Source organism: Schistocerca piceifrons, chromosome 1 (genome assembly GCF_021461385.2).
Source record: "Schistocerca piceifrons isolate TAMUIC-IGC-003096 chromosome 1, iqSchPice1.1, whole genome shotgun sequence".
In the NCBI taxonomy this organism is placed as follows: Eukaryota; Metazoa; Arthropoda; class Insecta; order Orthoptera; family Acrididae; genus Schistocerca; species Schistocerca piceifrons.
This window is the reverse complement of record NC_060138.1, coordinates 1,029,582,540-1,029,604,224: the sequence shown is the minus strand read 5'-3', so window position 1 is coordinate 1,029,604,224 and position 21,685 is coordinate 1,029,582,540.

The window sequence follows — 21,685 nt, the reverse complement described above, 5'->3', positions numbered from 1 at the left end:
ATCACTGGGATCCACTTTTCTATAACACAAAGTGTCGTCTACATAAAACTGATCAATGAAAAGGCGTGCACTGATGTTGTGTGCCGACACGCTCATGGACTTAAATTTAAGCATTCTGATGGTCACATAGGAACTGTCACGATCGACCACGCTGGATTAGGCCTTCGCATTCTGAGGGTCTTCGAGCTGCCATTCGAAGTCCCGCCAGATGTTGTGATGACAGCTTTCAAACCGTACGGCAACGTGCTAAGCCACTTGGCTGAAAAATGGCAAACGTTTGAGACGTACCCCGTCTTAAATGGAGTGCGACAAATAAAGATTGAACTGACGAAGCATGTGCCACCCTATTTAATAATTGGCGGCTGCAGAGCCATTGTCATGTACGGCGGACAACCGCGTACTTGCACCGGCTGTGGCCAGGAAGGACATGTCCGATCGGCCTGCATTCAACGCCGACTGACTCAGACACCGGTTGGTGAAGTTCCATCCCCGACGACGCCTACTTCATTCCCCATCACGTATGCAGCGGCTGCAACCGCAACAGCTGTTCCTGCCCAGGATCGTAACACCATATTGCAGTCAGTGGTCGATGACAGTGTGGCGGACAGCATATCCCCCTCTACGACGTCATCGGCAGACTTGCCTCAAGAGGGTGATCAATTGTGCCACCAAGACGAGCCTAAAGAGAAGATGGAAGTAGAAACGGAAACTGTCCCGACCTCTGCCTTCCTACCAATGGAGACCGCATCAGATGATTGTCGCCCGCACTCTGACACAGAACAACATGTTCGGAAACAACGGTCCCCTCGAAAACGCAAGAAACGGCGCCATACGCCATCCGATGATTGCCTGCTTCGGATGTGTGACCCGGACGAACATCCGGCATCGGACGACACTCAGGACTCTACCACCGCAACTCACCCTTCCCATCACGATGCTACAGCGGATACAGTTTCTGAGCCTCGATGTGACAACATCACTTCTGCTACTGAACATGCGCGCAAGCGCCCTACTGACAGCACTAATCAACAGTTACCAATTGCTGCATCTGATTCTTGGGCGGATGATGTTGAGGATGAGCCACAGCACCAGGAGGATGTGGCGATCATCCTCCGCGAAGGTATATCCGCAGAAGACGTCGAGTATCTCCCTGACGCCAGAGGCATGGCTCTTACTATCCAAGGAGTAAAACTTATTAACATCTATGCACCGTCAGGATCTGGTCGGCGTCGCGAACGATCCACCTTTTTCGCTCATACAATCACGCCCCTCTTTATGGGCCGTCAGGACGACTTGGTAATCGGAGGGGGCTTCAACTGTAGCCAAGCACCTAAGGATCAGTTACCACATCATTCTCCCTGCGCACAACTTACGACAATTATAAATAATCTTCAGTTGGTGGACTCGTGGGAACATGTTTGTGGCGATCGGCCCGGATTTACTCACTACACCAGCCATTCCTCCAGCCGCATCGACCGAATTTACATCTCGCGCTCTATAGCTGTGGGGACAAGAGCTGTCGAAGTTTGGCCCACAGCTTTTTCTGACCACGGGGCCTACATCTGCGCTATTACCCTCGGCCGCCAGAAGGTATGGCACAGCCGTGGTCCTTGGAAGTTGAACGTCGCCCACCTAGCTTCTCAGGAATGCCGCCGACTTATAGAGAACACGTGGGACTCTTGTAGCCGCCGGCGTGGCACCTAACGGTCTACACTGTCGTGGTGGTTACTCTGCGCCAAGCCAGCCCTCCGGAAGACCTTGATAGGCTACGGCCGAGATGTTGCAGCATGGAAGAGACATACCATGGACTTTTACTACAGCATCTTAAGGGAATGTACAACACTGCCGTACTCACCTGCACGGCAGGTGACGGTGAACCGTGCCAAGGCACAGATCATCAGACTAACACGTTGCCACCTTGAGGGTGCGATCGTCAGAGCGCGCACTCAAGAGAGAGTGGCACAGGAGGAACCGTCCATGTACCACGTCATTGCAGAACGACGGCGCCGACGCAAGACACTGATCCAAGCTATCATGACGGAAGACGGACGACGCCGTGATACCTAGCGCGACATGGGAAACGCCCTTCATGCTCACTATACTAGGCTGTACTCGGAACATCGACATCCCCCAGAGGTGATCGCCGAAGTCTCTCAACTCACTTATGGCACGATCTCTCCGACAGCGGCGGCGGATTTGACTGCAGATGTAACGGAGGAGGAAATCATTGAAGCAATACAGGCTGGGGCTGCTCGTAAGTCTCCGGGACCTGATGGCCTTCCTCTGGAATTTTACCGGACATATCAACAATTACTGGCACCAGCATGGACTGATATTTGCCACGATCTTATGTCTCCCACGACGCAGATCCCTGGGGCTTTCCTAGAAGGACTGATTGTGCCTATACACAAACCACGAGGCGGATCCAAGATCAGTGACTACCGGCCCTTGACCTTACTCAACAGTGACATGAAGATTTTCACCCGGCTTCTGGCGGCACGCCTAAAGCGATGTGTTGTGTCGCTGGACCAGGCATCGTTAGGTGGTGTACATAATATTCGCACTGCATTGTGCCGATATAGAGATATGATTGCGCTAGCCAAAGCTCGCCATTCGACTTTAGCCAGGCCTTTCACAGAGTCGACAACACATTTTTGATGGAGGTACTGCGGCACATGGGGTATCCGGACGTCATAGTTAATGTACTGATGCGTCGCCTAAGCGGCGCGACATCCAAGGTGTTATATAATGGCCGTCTCACGCCGCCGATACAGATCCAGCGATCGGTGCGACAAGGCTGCCCTCTTTCGGCGATATTGTACGCCCTCGTCTTGGAACCACTCCTCTGCGGCCTCCGACAACGCCTGACTGTGATGTCCCTTGGTGGACACACCTTTTGCTGCACTGCCTATGCGGATGATCTGGTACTCCTTCGCAATAATGACGATGTTCGTGCAGCACTGGCGTGGGTGGCGACCTACGGCGCGGCATCGGGGAGCCATCTCAATCTCCATAAATCACACGCACTGTCTATAGGCAGAGGTCTACCCGACGAGAGCGTCGCACCGCTACGAATCAGTGACACAATCCGCTGTCTTGGCATTGATTTCACATCTGACATGAAGCGTTCAACAGCCCTTAACTACAGGTGTTTATTGAATCAGACGAGAGCGGGAATAAGTGACCACCGTCTGAGACATCTAGACCTCCTGCAACGGACACGATATGCTAACGTCTATTTGGCGTCACGTATCCCCCATTTTGCACAGATACTCCCGATACCACCTACCCTGGCTCACCGCATGTTGGCGGTTTTGGGATCCTTTGTTAATACGGGCATGTTATTTAAGATTCGTTACGAGTCCCTAACCCTCCCGAGAAGCAGAAGAGGTTTAGGCCTTTGTCATGTTAAGGACAGAGCGAAAGCCCTGTTCGTCAGCTGTCACCTGCAACTGTGGCGACGAAGTCCGACGTGCCTCACAAGTCTCTTACTGGAAGCCTTACGACCAATCTCACTCGCACCCCCTGTGATGATATCGGACATCCCAGCACCTTTCTTCTACATTAGCCAATTCTTCCTTGAATTAAGCTACATCCGCACGGCACTGCTACCCACACGCTTGATTATGACGAGGGCGATATATGCCGCCATGCAAATGAACAGGACGCCGAATGTGATTGAAAGCAAACACCCCACTACAAAGTGGCGCGCTGTGTGGCAGGCAGTGAATGCCACCACCCTTGATACTGACGTGCAATCTGCATCGTACGTAACTATTAATGGGAAACAGTTGTGTCAGTCCCGCCTACATCACATCCACCTCGCTGATTCACCCTTGTGTGCCACATGCCAAGTGATTGACACGGATGAACATCGTTTCGAATGCGGGTCGGCAAAGGACGTTTGGTATTTGGTGCGTCAGATATTGGCTTTTCTCACACGCACGACTCCCGACAGGATAACTACCCGATCACTTCTTTTCCCCGATAAGATTCACTTCCCAAGAGCAAAAACAAACTCTGTGACGTGGATCAGTGGCCACGCTGTTCACTACCTATTCGGTAATGCCGAATGCGATCGGCAAGAATCCTAAATATAGGCAATATTTTTGTAATTTTCTTTGGAGCGCATTCCATAATCCGCCTCGCAGCTGGATTATAGATGACATGAGAAGACAACCATGGCACCTCTTCCCAGTTCCTTTTTTTTTTAATGAGATTGAACAAACAACGGAAACAACACAGCAACGAGAAGACAGTCATCGAAAAATTCGCAGCGGGCTATAGTATGGAGCATCCTTTGTTGTAACGGGACGACTTTCTATTATTCTGTTTATGTAGCCCAAGAGGAACGGCCTTCCTTTTATCCATTTGTATAAACATAAAATAAAATAAAAATAAAAAACAGAAAAACAAACCTTCCAAAATCCTTTTTCCTTTTTTGTTAAAAGAAGGGGGTAGCGTCTTTGATTCATAATCAAAAACGTCTTCGGTCCCGGGTTCGATCCCCGCCACTGCCTAAATTTTGATAAATAATCAACATTGGCGGCCGAAGACTTCCGGCATAAGAAGTCAGCCTCATTCTGCCAACGGCCTTGTCAAAGAGGGCGGAGGAGCGGATAGAGGTTCAGAGCACTCTCTTGTCCTAGGGGTGGGAAATTACCCCTAAAGGCGGAAGAATCAGCAATGATCAACGACATGAGGATGCACAAGGCAATGGAAACCACTGCATTAAAGACACGTAACGTGTATCCACAGGACATGTGGCCTGTAATTGAAGAAGTGTCATGATGATCTCTCCATTGGCAAAAGATTCCGGAATAGTCCCCCATTCGGATCTCCGGGAGGGGACTGCCAAGGGGGAGGTTACCATGAGAAAAAGATTGAATAATCAACGAAAGAATAAAGTTCTACGAGTCGGGGCATGGAATGTCAGAAGCTTGAACGTGGTAGGGAAACTAGAAAATCTGAAAAGGGAAATGCAAAGGCTCAATCTAGATATAGTAGGGGTCAGTGAAGTGAAGTGGAAGGAAGACAAGGATTTCTGGTCAGATGAGTATCGGGTAATATCAACAGCAGCAGATAATGGTATAAAAGGTGTAGGATTCATTATGAATAGGAAGGTAGGGCAGAGGGTGTGTTACTATGAACAGTTCAGTGACCGGGTTGTTCTAATCAGAATCGACAGCAGACCAACACCGACAACTATAGTTCAGGTATACATGCCGACGTCGCAAGCTGGACATGAAAAGATAGAGAAAGTGTATGAGGATATTGAAAGGGTAATGCAGTATGTAAAGGGGGACGAAAATCTAATAGTCATGGGCGACTGGAATGCAGTTGTAGGGCAAAGGGTAGAAGAAAAGGTTACAGGAGAATATGGGCTTGGGACAAGGAATGAAAGAGGAGAAAGACTAATTGAGTTCTGTAACAAGTTTCAGCTAGTAATAGCGAATACCCTGTTCAAGAATCACAAGAGGAGGAGGTATACTTGGAAAAGGCCGGGAGATAAGGGAAGATTTCAGTTAGATTAGATCATGGTCAGACAGAGATTCCGAAATCAGATACTGGATTGTAAGGCGTACCCAGGAGCAGATATAGACTCAGATCACAATATAGTAGTGATGAAGATAAGGCTGAAGTTCAAGACATTAGTCAGGAGGAATCAATACGCAAAGAAGTGGGATACGGAAGTACTAAGGAATGACGAGATACGTTTGAAGTTCTCTAACGCTATAGATACAGCAATAAGGAATAGCGCAGTAGGCAATACAGTTGAAGAGTAATGGACATCTCTAAAAAGGGCCATCACAGAATTTGGGAAGGAAAACATAGGTACAAAGAAGGTAGTTGCGGAGAAACCATGGGTAAAAGAAGAAATACTTCAGTTGATTGATGAAAGGAGGAAGTACAAACATGTTCCGGGAAAATCAGGAATACAGAAATACAAGTCGCTGAGGAATGAAATTAATAGGAAGTGCAGGGAAGCTAAGACGAAATGGCTGCAGGAAAAATGTGAAGAATCGAAAAAGATATCATTGTCGGAAGGACAGACTCAGCATACAGGAAAATCAAAACAACCTTTGGTGATATTAAAAGCAACGGTGGTAACATTAAGAGTGCAACGGGAATTCCACTGTTAAATGCAGAGGAGAGAGCAGATAGGTGGAAAGAATACATTGAAAGCCTCTATGCGGGTGAAGATTTGTCTGATGAGATAGAAGAAGAAACAAGAGTCGATTTAGAAGAAATAGTGGATCCAATATTAGAATCGGAATTTAAAAGAGCTTTGGAGGACTTACGGTCAAATAAGGCAGAAGGGATAGATAACATTCCATCAGAATTTCTAAAATCAATGGGGGAAGTGGCAACAAAACGACTATTCACGTTTGTGTGTAGAATATATGAGTCTGGCGATATACCATCTGACTTTCGGAAAAGCATCATCCACACAATTCCGAAGACGGCAAGAGCTGACAAGTGCGAGAATTATCACACAATCAGCTTAACAGCTCATGCATCGAAGCTGTTTACAAGAATAATATACAGAGGAATGGAAAAGAAAATTGAGAATGCACTAGGTGACGATCAGTTTGGCTTTAGGGAAAGTGAAGGGACGAGAGAGGCAATTCTGACGTTACAACTAATAATGGAAGCAAGGCTAAAGAAAAATCAAGACACTTTCATAGGATTTTTCGACCTGGAAAAAGCGTTCGACAATATAAAATGGTGCAAGCTGTTCGAGATTCTGAAAAAAGTAGGGGTAAGCTATAGGGAGAGACGGGTCGTATACAATATGTACAACAACCAAGAGGGAATAATAAGAGTGGACGATCAAGAACGAAGTGTTCGTATTAAGAAGGGTGTAAGACAAGGCTGTAGCCTTTCGCCCCTACTCTTCAATCTGCACATCGAGGAAGCAATGATGGAAATAAAAGAAAGGTTCAGGAGTGGAATTAAAATACAAGGTGAAAGGATATCAATGATACGATTCGCTGATGACATTGCTATCCTGAGTGAAAGTGGAGAAGAATTAAATGATCTGCTGAACGGAATGAACAGTCTAATGAGTACACAGTATGGTTTGAGAGTAAATCGGAGAAAGACGAAGGTAATGAGAAGTAGTAGAAATGAGAACAGCGAGAAACTTAACATCAGGATTGATGGTCACGAAGTCAAAGAAGTTAAGGAATTCTGCTACCTAGGCAGTAAAGTTACCAATGACGGACGGAGCAAGGAGGACATCAAAAGCAAACTCGCTATGGCAAAAAAGGCATTTCTGGCCAAGAGAAGTCTGTTAATATCAAATACCGGCGTTAATTTGAGTAAGAAATTTCTGAGGATGAACGTCTGGAGTACAGCATTGTATGGTAGTGAAACATGGACTGTGGGAAAACCGGAAGAGAAGAGAATCGAAGCATTTGAGATGTGGTGCTATAGACGAACGTTGAAAATTAGGTGGACTGATAAGGTAAGGAATGAGGAGGTTCAGAATCGGAGAGGAAAGGAATAGATGGAGAACACTGATAAGGAGAAGGGGCAGGATGATAGGACATCTGCTAAGACATGAGGGAATGACTTCCATGGTACTAGAGGGAGCTGTAGAGGGCAAAATCTGTAGAGGAAGACAGAGATTGGAATACGTTAAGCAAATAATTGAGGACGTAGGTTGCAAGTGCTACTCTGAGATGAAGAGGTTAGCACGGGAAAGGAATTCGTGGCGGGCCGCATCAAACCAGTCAGTAGACTAGCGTCGATTTGCTGTAGGATTTTGGAACATTTGCTGCGTTCCAAGAAAACGATTAATTGAAAAATAGTTGGCACGCGTTCAGAAAATATCGTTCTTGTGAAAAAGCAGTTAGCTCTTTATTATCATTAAATAATTAGTCCCACAGCAAAGGGATGTCAAATCGATTCTGTATTTTTAAATTCCCTGAAGGATTTCGACAACGTACCTCTCAAGCGTCTTTTTCATCAGATTACGTGCCTACGGATTATCACCTCAGTTGTGTGACTGGTTTCACTCAGAAATGATACAGTTCTTAGTAACTGAAGGAAAGTCATCGAGTGAAACAATATCTGTCGTTCCCCAAGAAAGTGCTGTAGAGCCCTTTTCTGTTACTGATAAACGACGTAAGAGACAATTTAAGGAGCTCTCTTAGACTGTTTGTAGATGATGCAGTCATTTACAGCTTTGTTAAGTCATCAGAAGATCTAGACCAACTGCAGAATGATTTAGACAAGATATCTGTATAGTAACAGGCGAACTAAACTTACGTGTCACGTTCAAAAAATCAGTGAAACGTCAATCACACAGTAAAATATTCATTACAGAAAATACTAAGTGACAATATTTTGAGAAATATTACTAAAACCTTTATACAGAAGAAGGGAGGGGATGTAGCCAGTTTCCAAGCTTATTCAGGATATTAAAAAGTTACTTCCATACGTGAAGTGGTGCGGTGCGAGAATTTGCACGTGATCGGGAACTGTCAAACGTCATTTAAAAGTACATTATAACACATCTGTCTGCTACAGCTGTACCACAACCTTAAAATTGGAGGCAGGTTGTGAAATAAAACTATCTTGTTAAAGCAATTATGGTATAACGCAACAGAACAGTGTTACCCTCTGAGAGGAATTTTGTTATATTGACCGCGTTGTACCTAACGGAGGTGGCTTATCGGAAGTGAACGTCAGCAACAAATAATGTTTTACCTAGCTATACTGTTTAAAGAATAAGGAAAACGGTCGTCAGCCTAATTAGGCAAGAGAAAGATTAACGTTCTGGTTTAAGAAAGTAGGTACGAGTAACTTTTACGGACAAACACAACCCATACTTGGCCACACGCGAGTGCAATGAACTCTGACACATACATATGATTACGGTAAGATTGAAGCTAACAGCTAGAGCAGCACAAAATATTTGCAAAAATATAACAGATACCGAAACACACTATTACTTTCAGGGCTTGTTCAAACTGAATGGTCTTTATAACATTACTATTAACATTCACTGCCGAATCATTAATTGGACATAGGTTCAGTATTATTGTTCAAACATTTTCCTAGCTCGCATGAAATTATAAATGTAGTTCACTGCAAAATTATGAACTGGTCACAGGTTAAGTATCTCTCAACTAAATACTATTCTGTTTAGAATGAAAGTTAAATGGAATTCACTAACTGGTTACTTCTCACTGTCTTTTGAATAAGGAAATTATTGTTTTCATAAATAGTGGTAAAGGATAGCCTGTGGATTTTATTACACTATTAATAAGCACTTTCAATACCCAAAAGAAACAAGTGCTTAGCAAGCTTGAGTATATAACTTTCCATAAATGCAGTTCACGACTTTTACTACATTGAGACACAATGTTGACAAATTTACAAGAAACTGACTCACCTTTTAAAATTTACTACAGGTAACACTATGATCATTAACAAAGCAACACTTTATAAGCTTCAGTTTTAAGAGCTTTTAATCTTTAAAAGAAACTGCAAATTGTCTTTATTACCCCAATCTTCTACTTTCAGGTAAATGATTAAATAGGTGACTTTGAAACTCCACAAAACTTTAAATTACACTGTTTCCATCTCTGGGAGGCTTTCACAAGACTACATTTATTACCTCCCACAATTTCAGTAAATCCACAGTAAATCTGAACACTCCCTTCTTACCAAAGATCAAACATTATTTAATGTTCGAAGCATTCATTTTTTTCACAAACTAGGACACTCGGTAATCATAGTTCAAATGGAGAGGAACCTGAGAGGTTTAGATTAGACTAGATTAGATTAGATTAATACTAGTTCCATGGATCATGAATACGATATTTCGTAATGATGTGGAACGAGTCGAATTTTCTAATACATGACATAATTAGGTTAATTTAACAACATACTTAAGTTAATATAACAACTTTATTTTTTTGTGTTTTTTGTTTTTCTTTATTTTTTTATTTTTATTTTTTTATTTTTTAAATATTTTTTTTCTTTTTTTTTAAATTTATATCTAAAAATTCCTCTATGGAGTAGAAGGAGTTGTCATTCAGAAATTCTTTTAATTTCTTCTTAAATACTTGTTGGTTATCTGTCAGACTTTTGATACTATTTGGTAAGTGACCAAAGACTTTAGTGCCAGTATAATTCACCCCTTTCTGTGCCAAAGTTAGATTTAATCTTGAATAGTGAAGATCATCCTTTCTCCTAGTATTGTAGTTATGCACACTGCTATTACTTTTGAATTGGGTTTGGTTGTTAATAACAAATTTCATAAGAGAGTATATATACTGAGAAGCTACTGTGAATATCCCTAGATCCTTAAATAAATGTCTGCAGGATGATCTTGGGTGGACTCCAGCTATTATTCTGATTACACGCTTTTGTGCAATAAATACTTTATTCCTCAGTGATGAATTCCCCCAAAATATGATGCCATATGAAAGCAATGAGTGAAAATAGGCGTAGTAAGCTAATTTACTAAGATGTTTATCATCAAAATTTGCAATGACCCTTATTGCATAAGTAGCTGAACTCAAACATTTCAGCAGATCATCAATGTGTTTCTTCCAATTTAATCTCTCATCAATGGACACACCTAAAAATTGGGAATATTCTACCTTAGCTGTATGCTTCTGATTAAGGTCTATATTTATTAATGGCGTCATACCATTCGCTGTACGGAACTGTATGTACTGTGTCTTATCAAAATTCAGTGAGAGTCCGTTTACAAGGAACCACTTAGTAATTTTCTGAAAGACAGTATTGACAATTTCATCAGTTAATTCTTGTTTCTCAGGTGTATCATCAGCAAAGAGAACTAACTTTGCCTCTTCATGGATATAGAATGGCAAGTCATTAATATATAATAAGAACAACAAAGGACCCAAGACTGACCCTTGTGGAACCCCATTCTTGATAGTTCCCCAGTTTGAGGAATGTGCTGATCTTTGCATGTTACGAGAACTACTTATTTCAACTTTCTGCACTCTTCCAGTTAGGTACGAATTAAATCATTTGTGCACTGTCCCACTCATGCCACAATACTTGAGCTTGTCTAGCAGAATTGTGATAAGGAAGAAAATCAAGGTAGGTACATAAATTCAGTTAGAAGTTACCTTATATTTGAGCACACTAACACATCCAATAAGCTGATCCTTCACTGTACATTATTATAGTATTCAGTTACAGTGATTGCCCAATGTGGTGGTAACTGCATGTTCGTAGGTGGATTTGCAGGCAGAATTGCTGGAATCTGTCCCTTCTTGGTGGCGATGATGGATACCAATTCCAGAACCGTTCCAGCTATTTATCCATCCATCTGAGGCATTGAAAAGTGGCAGAAAAAGCCTCTCTCGGAACCAGCACAATATGAAACTTTTACATGGCAGTTCACAGTTTGGTAGCTCGTCCCCGACTGACTCTTAGTTCCACCTTTTCTACCTAGGCCAACCACAATTTGCGCCGCGCTACACAGTGCCGTTCCCGAGGGGAACCACAACAACTTTTACATATGACATAACTAAGAGCCCTAAGTGAAGTTCAGCAATTTACATAATAACAAACAAACATTTTAAACACAAGAAAACCTTTGCACATATTAACATTGCTATAAAAAATTATTTAAACAAATTCCAAATATATACAGTAAGTTTTGTCTCCCTCCAATTGCGACAAAGAATTTAAATGACAGATATACTACATTGCATAGAATCAAACCATGACACCCAAAGTTTTTACAAAGAAAGGAGTATACAATTTTATGTAATCGATTCAAACGCATTTACAAATACTCAGTGTTATAACATTAAACCAAAGCAAAAGGCAAAATAAATCCGTACAGCATTAGAGCCATGGTGTTACAACATGTCAACTAAAAGCCGCGTGGGGTAAGAGACAGAGCCATGTAGGAGGCTGTGATAGGAACTAATTCGTAATGGCTGCCAACAAAGTGCATTAGAGAGGGGTGGAGGGGAGGGGGGGGGGTGACTTCTCGTGGTAGGAAGCTACCTACAGTTGGCGGGGAGGGCTTAGGTGGGATGCCACAAGTTGCTTATGGCGGAGAAAAGGGAAAAGATAACTTGCGCAGAAGGAGCGCCCTCCAGGATGATGACAACGAAGAATTGCATGGGTGGAAACGTGCAGCTGGCAACGCGTGTTGACTACTGGGTGCGGCACGTAAATCCGGACAAATTTCAATTTGAATTTCCCGCCATACCGTAGTCCCTCCTTGGGTGGCATCAAGTAAAAAGTCAGAACCTCAAAATGGCCGAGATGTTACGGACAAGTGCGGAGTACAACAAAAGAGCTCGATTACCGAAAGTCTTCACGCTGGTCGTTCGCCCACTGAAATACACTGAAGCGCCAGAGAAACTGGTATAGGCATGCGTATTCAAATACAGAGATATGTAAACAGGCAGAATATGGCAATGCGGTCGGCAACGTCTGTATAAGACAACAAGTGTCTGGCGCAGTTGTCTATAACATTTCCGTAAACGATTCCTTTGTATCGACGTCGACCAAAACTAGTAGTTCCAGACAGAATGAAGACTTGCAGCAGTACAATAACTTATCACCCTCTTTGAATTTCATCTCTGCCACCACAGAGCAATCGGTTAAATGCTGTTCTCCAAGATTCCACCCGAATCATATACTAGTATTAACTAGCATTGCAAGTCCACTGACCATACGCTGACCAGACTATCGGTGTCTTAGCTGTAAGTTCTGCACGGAAGCCGAGGAGTATTTACTGTGTTTCTTTGGAATAGAGGAGCTTTGGGCAATGGATGTCCTGGCACCTGGCTATTGAGTCCATGGAGACAGCCTCCGACCCGACTGGATTACATCAGGGTCGATTATATGCGATGCTACACGTAAAATTCCTTATATATTTTTACCGATTCGTTACTGTACCAATTTTCTTAGTGATGATCGGACATGAATAGCAGGAAGAACACACTCCGTATAGAGCCTGACTCACTAAAACGTGTCTCCTCAGTTCTTCAGTATAATTCGAAATATTGCTGTGGAAAGAGAACAGTTCATATGATTTACTTCGTTTATTGAGTTCGTAATTAGCAGAATTCCGAACAATAGCTAGACAGAATCACGCACATAATATCGGTTAAAATACGTTCCACTTTCACACTGAAGTTTGCCATTGTTGCATTGCTTGCCCAAAAACTATCGGGTATGAAAGTTCCCCATCGCCTTAAGAACGTTGATGCAACAATGTAAACCACCCTCATAACCGAGTCTATCGCGCACGGTAGCTTACCGTGTGTGTCATAGGTATGGAAACCTTATGTGATAAAATAAATGTATGAAATAGAGTAAAAGAGAAATAAAAAAACTAAATGTAGTTTGCATCGATGATGTTTGAGAGGTGGAGGAGGAGGAGATTAGTGTTTAACGTCCCGTCGACAACAAGGTCATTAGAGACGGAGCACAAGCTCGGATTACGAAAGGATGGGGAAGGAAATCGGCCGTGCCCTTTCAAAGGAACCATCCCGGCATTTGCCTGTAGCGATTTAGGGAAATCACGGAAAACCTAAATCAGGATGGCCGGAGACGGGATTGAACCGTCGTCCTTCCGAATGCGAGTCCATCGTGCTAACCACTGCGCCACCTCGCTCGGTTTTGAGAGGTGTCAAGCGGCATTTACACAGAACTGCAAATGATAGAGACGAAGAAAATGATAGATAAAAAATGAAAAGAAATTGTTTGGTGATAAATCTTGTGCTGGTTGAGGAAAAATGAGAACACAGGACAGGTAAACAGACCAGAACCGTTTTATTAAAAAATGGATCAAACAAAACCTCCTTTCTGGAGAAAAGTTAATCACTACAGTAGTTTGTGAAAGTTCGTGCTTAACGCTCAATTCACACAAGTGCAAAATTAGGTTGAGGGCCACATTGATGAGATAGTTAAGTTTTAATATTCACTCAAAGTAGAACAAAATGATATTGTGGGGGTCGACGGCCAGTTCCCCGCTCGTCTCTGATGCAGAGGCCACGTCCTGGTGATGCTGAAGGCAGACACTGTTTTCTCCCTTCGTCGGCAGTGGCTAACGTGGCACGTGGTCATGCATAGCAAAGATTCCGAAAGGGACTGATTGAAGAACTGTGGGTGCAGTTGGCACCTGGTCCAGAGCTAGGAGCAGCTTTGTGCCGCCCTAAATACCTAGCCCGGGATGAAATTCTAGAGACATATTTGCGATCACATCGCCCGCGGAAGCAAACAAACCCGCGGTGCCGGCGTCCTCTAGTGGAACTTGTTCTGCCGACTGCTACCCTAGTCGGCGTGGATGATTGAAGTTCGGTCGCCTGACGATGTATCCCCTTCCGGTTAGGCCACTTGCATAACAGAGGAGTGAGAGGGGTTGCAGCACTGCCGAGCGAGCGCCCCATTCACCACTGCCTTCGGTGCTGAAGGAACGGGGTTAGATTCCCTGTAACATATCAGTATTTCTTTGTATATATTGTAGGGAGGTCTGTACGGGATCCACTGAGCTTCATGACGCCAAATGAGGAGCTCTGGAATAAAGAAGCAGCAACACCATCAGGATTCATCTACTGGAACAACAGCCGGAGGGGTTGGCAATATTCTGCTCACATGCCCGTGGTCCTCGATCGTTCTTCGTGGTCTCTTTTAGGCAGCAGTCGGCCAGTCGGAGCCGGCCTAACGCGTAATATGTCAGTGATGTTTGTGTTTACGTAATAAGGTATTCCGTCAGTGGATGCTACCAGCTGACCATACTGATTTGTTAATTGTTCGACAGAGTACGTCTAAGCTCATGTTTTATCAACATCTGCAAACTGGCAATAATTTTTGGTGCGACATGACTGTATACGATCATTCCACATGAAACCTGAAAAACGGCTTCTGCGAACAGTAGTACTTGGGCACTTTGAAGGAAACAACAAGACGATGCCTCCTGCCGAAAGTGGCACGCTCAGGTCCGAACGCTGAAGAGAACGTCATGTCATGATAATCTGGACGACAGGGAATTAAATTCATCCTATGAATGTACAAAGGGACAAAAGGAAATAGAATGCATACCAGGACTCGCATTTGAGGGGATACAAACTACTGGAAAAGTGAAACCGTTAACCACCGCAGACAGTATTTTACTCCTGCCTATGTGATGCTTTCAAGGAGATCTTAACATCTGTCTTCTCACTGCCCCAACGCCATCACCTGTGAAAATTGTGGGCAATGGTAGTACCACGGGCACTTCGTGAATATCCCCTGATCTGCGTCAAAGTCAGAGACAATACATCTCAATTTTTCAACTGAGTTTAGCGATTCGACAGCACTTGATCGCCTTCTGTTTTACTGAATAAAACATATGATTCCTCCTGACGCCAATAGATTTTAGTTGCAATGAATGGGATCGTATTAGAAAAATTCTTGACTCTCTAATGATTCCGGGTTCACGGCGGTACACCCTTAGGCATTCCACACATTGACAATGACGTCTACCAAGAACCAGTATTGAAAGAGACTCTTTTTCTTGTTGCAGTTAACGGTAATGTGCCCTCTGTTACGTCTGCGTTATACGTTGGGGTGGACCATGTTTACGATATTTGCTGGTCCGTGTGGTGTCTTCAACTGTAAGGAGCCAACCCATTAGGTCATTCATGGGATTTTTATCTAGCTTCCAGTTCTCTCCTACTAAAACAAGAATCATCTGCTACTGACGTCCCACCACACTCCATCCAGATTCATTATCAGAGACATTTTACTGACAACAAACTGACATGTTCCCCGAGATCCACCAGACCAAACAAATTCCACGAATGAACTCAATACCCTACCCTTACCGATATTTCCTGCGACCCAGACTGATAACCCTTTCTTCACTTTTATAGGGCTCAGTTCCTTTCGAATATGGACGAGCCTCGTCTTCAACGTCTTGGCGCTTATCAAGAATTACCCAGGGGATAATTATTTACACCGATGTTTCCGAAGATCGGCTATGCCTTCACTCATGCTGAGTATAAGGAACCACACGCTTTTACCCGTAAATTGAATTGTCTTCACGGCAGAATGCAACCATCATGTGGACTTCACGCTACATCAAAAAGTCAAACACATAAAAAACAATCTGCAGGCCTATGTGGGTCTTACACTGCCCATAGACCAGTGGTTTTTCTTGAAGACAATCGCCAAGGTAACTGTAGCACTTCACTGATGGGATGTACTGCAGCATACCAGTGTGATATTTATAGATACTGCAACGGTTTTACGGACATATATATGTATTACCATCAGAATGCCACTATTTCATGGCTAATTAATACATTACGATGAGTCGTATTAGTGATCCTTGAAGTATGCTATTATAAGGAATAAACTAAGACTTTTTATAATTATGTACTAAAGTTATGGTATTCTAGCACATCTCATGTAATACTCAGCAAAAAACAAAGAGTTACTTTTGCTATTCTAAATGTTGTTAACCAAAAACTATTCCTAGTTTTACAAATCATCTTCATAGATAGTAAACGTAATGTTTCAGAATCAAGATAACGATCTTCTTCTGATACGTCTTCTGTTTAAGGTCTTATGGACGGTCCCTATGAAAGGAAACAGGATAGCACAAAATTCTCCGCCCTTTGAAGTCGATTTTCGAAATACTGATTGTCTTCTCGGCAAGTTACGTTCGAGGACGAGTGCTCGAAGCAACGAAAAATACATCACAGTGCCGCGGATGGATCCAGATTCATTACGTATGGGAATTATAATCACAGACTTAGAACGAAGATGCATCTCCTCATTGGTAAGAAGTACGTAAAGAGGTAAATATTTTCAATGTCATCTGTCCTCCAAACGTAATTAATATTTCATCGACTTTACGCAGCGGTTAAATTGTAATTTTTTTCCCGCCATTTTATGAATGAAAATGTACAATTTGTGGGTCAACCGAATGTTTCGCAATGAAAAACTTTGTGATCAGTAGATGCTTTGGAAGTGATCACGTAGACGTTGACGTAGTTGATATTACTGACTGTTCCAAGCGATGCTAAGACTTTTGAATATCTGATAGATCTCAGAAACAGACGTGCCATTAATTTCTGCTTGTGACCGAAACTTGTATTTGGAGGAAAATGCGACTTCCAATATTACCACGCCCCACAGAGAATTTTGCGAGCCTAGATTAAATCATATATGAAACTGAAGGCACGGGAAGCAATCCGAGCGTCAAAAGTGATATGATAACATGTGTACAGAATACTGCAGCTTCAATTAAAGTCCATGCAGAGTGTACCTTTATGACCCATCAGTTTCAAATACATTTCAATTCAGAATACATATGATTTCATTCAAAATTAACTTGGAACTGAAGTGGAAATTATTTTGTATCTCTCTCTGTAAGTATTTCCTCTGTTCTGAATAAAATCGGTACGTATTAGCCATTGTTTATATCGCGTTAAGTGTTTATTAAAAGTAGCAGTTATTAAAAACTTTTCTGTGTACGTATTGGCTTTGAAATGCCTGCATATTAAATAGAATTGCGATGCATTGGGCGTGTCACCTTATATTTGAAATAACAAATCGAACAATGCTCTTTCTTTGCTTTTACAAAGCTGGAATTGTTCGTTCTCAACACTTTACAGAGCGTTTCTGTTTGAGATTTCAAAGCGTAATCGAAGAGTATTTGTACGGCCACGAAAGTGTGAAAGAGTGTGCTTTTATCTTGATTGCTGTATTTATTGTGATGAAATGTTACTGCGTTGTATGATTGATATTTTTTTCTCGTGCACTTAACGAAAGTGTACATATGTCGTGAAATTGTGACAAATTGTTAATAAACGCTTCACGAAAAGTGTTGCAGTTGTTCTAACATTTAATTCTGATGTATAGCTACCAGTGATAGTCCAAGTTATAAAATCAGTTCAAATTTCATTTATGTGCAAACCAAAAGGCAAATTATTAGAGAAAAATAGAACGTGATTTTTGTCAGTATTTCATAGTATTTTACGAATCTTAAACACAACACCTCTTCATATTTCTGTATTAATTCAGTTTAATACCACATTAACACGGCCACTGATTTTAATTAGAGTGCGTGTAGACGAAACCCAAATTGGTATTTTGTACGTGGAATCTGGCCAAGACATGTTCCGCTATAATTTAATCTAGGCGCTAGTCGGGGTAAAAATGAAGTTCTTATCCATGTCGCTCATGCAGATTAATTTACCACATGCTATGTGTAATCTAACTTGACATCACATACATTGTTGTTTTCCGTTCTCTTAAATCAAGCGCTTTTGCACCGTGAGATGGATTCATTGCCTTTCCAGATACATTTACAGTATTTCAACCAGATACTTGTAGTATACAAAGTCAGTTAAAATCTATCACATATTCCGATCGTTTACGAGTTGATTACTGTCTGTATATTCCATCAGTCTAAAAACTTTCGAGACTGCACTAAAAAAATAGGGGGAGGGGCAGAGAGAGAGAGAGAGAGAGTAGTTGATTCCGCCGCTTTAATACTTCGGGTGTCAAATAGTCTCTCTCTCTGTCTGCTATATCAGCGAGTACCGTATACCGGTGTACACGTCAGTAAAACAGGAGTGAAACGATGAGGACGGAAGGCAGAAGGGAGGAAAACGACCTCAGAGTCAAGCAACAGAGGTGACTGAACGGCGGACTCGACGCAGTGAGAGCAGATCAATAACAACCTATGCAGCAACGAAGTGCAACAAACTTTCGATACAACGGGGACAACAGGTCAAGTACGTACCGCAACCTAAATCGAGACCAAAAAGGAAAATCAGTACGGGGCGAAGTCGTCGACGAGTAGTCAGTAATACGGCGGAAATAGTAACGAGCGCTATCGGGCAAAGTACACAATTAAGTGAGCGGTCGAGGTGCGGTGGTATTTATGCCGGCCGCGAGGGACACTACTGGCCGGTGTATTCACGTGACAAGATGGTGGCGCACTCACTGTCCTATCGTCCATCGAGGTCCATCTGCTTCGGCGGCCGTTAAATTTCCCACACAACCCGATAATAGGTCCAAATCCTCCTCCTGCCCCCTCCCAGAAACTGGTGCATACGAGCGGAAAAAGTCCCAGACGGTGGAAGGTGAACGAATGTACGGGCGAAGGTGCAGTCTCTTCGACTGTACGCCGTGGGGAGCAAGTACGGTCGGTAGTGTCCACCGGAACAGCGCTGAGATGGGCATGCCGGGGAAACCACTGATCCATAGGGAGCCAGAAGGGGCTTGGTGGGCAGGGCAACAATGCGACGTCCATGGTAGCTGCCCATAGTTCTGGCCGTTATGTCACATTGGCACCAGAAGATGGTGGTCCACGGAGCTGCAGAGGGGATGCTTGTGTCCGAGGCCGAAGCTGGTTGTGGTGACAATGCTCGAGCCCCTTCTGCATTTGGACCGACGTAACTTGTCGCCGTGGATGGACACTACCGTTGCTGCCGTCCAAGCCTCATCAATCACGTAGGAGCGTGCCCATACCACTGTGTGAGTGAGAGGGACGCGAGCGAGGTTCCGACGTTGACGATGTGAGCAGATGAAAGAAAGTACGGGACTTGTGACCATGGAAGAGCTCTGCAGGGCTATTTTTGTTAAGCGGTGTGGTGCGGTAAGTGCTGAAAAACAAAGTAATGGCTGCCGTAGTGGCGGAGGATTCAATAGCCTTCTTCATCTGCTGCTTAAAAGCCCGGACCAGACGTTCAGCTTCACCATTGGAGGAAAGGTGGAACAGGTATGTTTGGTGCCACTGGCGGCACACAAGTCCTTGACGGCAGAGGCCATGAATTGCAGGTAGTTGTCAGAGACCAATGTATGAGCAGCACTTCGATGGCCAAAACTTGGGCTAATGCGGTAAGCGTAGCCTTGGCCATAGTTTATGCCCTGTGTATCACATGGGGGTACTTTGAATAAGCATCCACAATGAGCAACCACATGGAACCCAAGAATGGGCCAGCAAAATCGAAGCGGATGTTGTCCCAAGGGAGGCAAGGAGTAGGCCAGGTGGCAAACGACTGAGGGAACACTCCCTGGTGCTGGGCAAATGCTGCAGAACTACGGATCATGTTTTCAATGTCACCGTTGATTCCAGGCGGCGGCGTGCCAGCGTCTTCATGCAGGACATGCGCCAATGACCCCAGTGGAGCAAACTAATTACCTGTTGATGCAGTTTCACTGGAATAACCTCTCAATGGATAACATCATAACATCATACACAACCAAGAGTCAGTCAGAAATATAAGGGCGGAGGTCTGTTTGTGGGGCGGCGGATGAGTTTGTAAAAAGTAATTTACTGTATAAATCTGCTGATTGCTGGATATATGCTTGCGTGTTGAATCAGTTTCTAGCTTTTAGAATGTTGTTATTGCTGTCTTTTGCCGTTCTCAACACTGGCTCTCTATTTACTCCGTGACCCCCAGAAAGTGATTTAATAAAACTTGGAGCCAGTAAATAGATATCCTAGTGCCCACTTTACCTGAGAATGTTCTTATAGCTGCAGCTTATAGCTCTGAGGAATTAGGAGATTGTCCGGGATTTCTAATCAAAAACGGTTTTCCAAAATAGTTGAGTATATTCTGAAATTCACTAATAAAAACCACAAGTATCTCTACAACCTAACTAACAGAACAGTTCAGAGTCTAATGCGCTGATGCAACTATAAATGTCCGAATCAAATGTTAAAAAGAATGCTCGCCAAAATTTGATGAAAATATTTCATCAAACGCCACGCTAAATATTTGGTAGAATGACTGTCCTGCGACGGCACGTGAAAATACGACAAAACGCAAACTGAAGCTAGATAATGAAAATCATTCCAGAATTAACACTTCACATAAAATGTTTTCATGGTTCCGCATATCTCTAGTAACTTAATACGGCACCCGAGGCTGTTTGTAGCAGATACACTGATGCGACGCGACTACCGACACAGATGGCGTGTCATTCAGCGTCTGGAGAGAACTGGGGCCTTACTTCCTCGCGCAGTGTTCTTATATATAAAGCCGCGGTGCGGACGGCTGAGGGAACGCCTGATCTTTCCGGCTCTCTCGACTAGCCGCTGGGCTAGTAACGCACCACTTCAAGTTACATAATAATTTATAGCTTCTTTTGCTGATGGCCGAAGAAGCTCTTAATTTAAACGTGCATTCAGCACGCAGGTAAGTATTGATAATAAAATTTTGACGTGGCTAAGTTAAATACTTTGAGCGAGAGAATTAATTAAATTACCCTGCACGCAGCAGATGAGCTCTGAACTGTCCCTTTTGAGATCCGCTATCGCTATAATTTTATAGGTATTAAAAAGAAACTTTACACATCTTCATAATCATAGCGGACCTCCAACCTATTTAAATCTAAACATCCTAGCCTTATTTACTAGCCTACTTAATCTATCTTGCTTCCTTCAGTTTTGAGACGAAAACCAGAAAATCATGAATTTCCACTAAAGTCTTAATTTGTGAAATCCAAAGTACTGTTTTTATTAAATCATTATGAAAGATGAATCTAAATATAAATTTTGAAGTCTCTACCTCTGTTCTGTTGCGCCAATGATTTTTCCAGAAAAACGTCCAAATCTCGGAAATGGCTGAAGTTATCGAACTGATATTTAACACACATTAATTTAGTATTATTTCTGACCTGCTAGAAAGGTTTTAGTTCATTTACTTGATTTTTAAGGTGT